Consider the following 1876-nt stretch of genomic DNA (forward strand, 5'->3'; position numbering starts at 1 on the left):
AGGATAAAGGGAAAGCATCATTTAGAAAATAGCAGAAAAGATAAATTATGCCGCTCTAATATTAATTAAGTACTCCAGTTAATTACAATTTATACAAATTTCATGTTATTTTAATATACATGGCAGAGTTTTCTCATTATAACAATTTCCCAGGATTCACCTAATGTTTCTCTATGGGTCTCTGCATCTGCTCCCAATGGCTGCAGGTAGTAGGCTCTTTGGTGATGATTGAACTAGTAACCCATCATTGAGCATAGAAGAATATTGTTAGAAATCATTTAATAGACTATATTTTTTTGTTGTTGTTGTTTAATGGTGTTGGTTCTACCTGAAATCTCTGGCACCTGTAAGTTTCATTTCCTGGCGATAATAGCTTTAGATATCATAGGCTTCTTCTCATGGCTTGTACCTTAACATAGAGAAGTCATTGGTAGGCCACTCCCACAAACTTCCAGGAAGGACAAGTCCAGAGTGGCTGATTTGTTTTCCCAGTCCCACCACTGAAAGCCTTAAACCATAAGATAAATGACAACAATATTGTGCTGATAGTCTACTGAATATTAAATGTTAATACACAGTTTTAAATACACTTCATAAAAAAATCAGTATTCATTCTATGCTTTGGTAGATAGATACTCAAGGTTTCCTGGCACTAGAAGCATGACAGTGGAACAGTCATGGCTGTCCACTGCTTTAAGTGTAGTGATTAAGTGATGCACATACTACACAATTCAGTGGGAAGGTGTGCTATTGTTCCCACAAAAGGCACAACAAATGCTTTTTAGTATTTTATGTATTAATGGCATAAGTAACTTTTTTTGCATTTAGTACTCAGATTACAGGACAACAGTGGTACTACAGGTAAATGAAGAGCAACTAGGTTTACAAAATAAGATGGAGCTGAATGAAAGACAATCAGAGAGAAAAAGAAATCCAAAGAGGGCAGCTGCCAGTGACATGTTCAAGGTAATTTAGAGATCTGTGGAGCCAGCAAGCCTTAGACTGCTCACCTTCAGAGTTTATGCAGCACCCATAAAAGGACTTGCCTCACAAAAGTTACATGAAGGCTGATGAGCTTTGACTCTACTCAGTTCCTGAGGGTAAATCTAAATGTGTGGAGGAGCCAAGAACTCAAGCTGAAAAAATTATCTTATAACTCCAACATCGTTGTGAGCCATATACAAGTTTGTGTCAGGAAATATACTCCCATACTAAGCCCAAGGTGGGTCACTTTGTGGGGAGTAGTCAACTATAACTATCTTCACAATGTGCCTCCTGTATTTTTCCCAAGAATCGGTGTTATTGGTTTCACTGGTTTTGACTCCCCTTTGGTAGAGGTTCAAAAAATAAAGAAGGTGTATCCTCCTTTTTTCATGTGATTAGCTGCCTCTGTCTATTACCCACAACAAGCCATCATCATTGCCCAGATCACTGGGGAGAAGTTATATAACTGGGGATTATGAGGGTAAATAGTTGTAGAAGATTGGAAGCAAAATTTTTCAGAAGCCAGGAAATATGAGGAATTCATCTGGAAATAATTAGAAAATTCTATGCTCTTTCCATTTTATTCAGTTATAGGTAAACACTGGAAACTCCAGACAGTAAATTAGCATTTCTTCAGACAAACGGCAGAATCAGTATTGGATATAGTAAACTGGTTTTCCTCAGGAAAAACAACACTAAGCCTTTTTGCTGTTTTGGGTGACGCCATATTACAGGCCAAATCTGCAAACTTACACATGGAAATAATGCACAAGCCTTAGAAATTCTCATTCTTATATCACTATTTATTTACATCATTAAACTCCAGATTTCAACAACAACAACAACAACAGAAGTCCGAAGAGAACTTAAATGGTATGGTTAATGGGAAGCT

The 1876-nt window shown here is 37.1% G+C and overlaps 1 pseudogene; it reads left to right on the plus strand.

The window, feature by feature from the left end:
- Positions 1 to 957: 957 nt before the first annotated feature.
- LOC110325154 lies at positions 958 to 1542 on the plus strand (annotated as a pseudogene).
- The last annotated feature ends 334 nt before the right edge of the window (positions 1543 to 1876 follow it).

This window comes from Mus pahari, chromosome 8, assembly GCF_900095145.1.
Source record: "Mus pahari chromosome 8, PAHARI_EIJ_v1.1, whole genome shotgun sequence".
Classification (NCBI taxonomy): domain Eukaryota; kingdom Metazoa; phylum Chordata; class Mammalia; order Rodentia; family Muridae; genus Mus; species Mus pahari.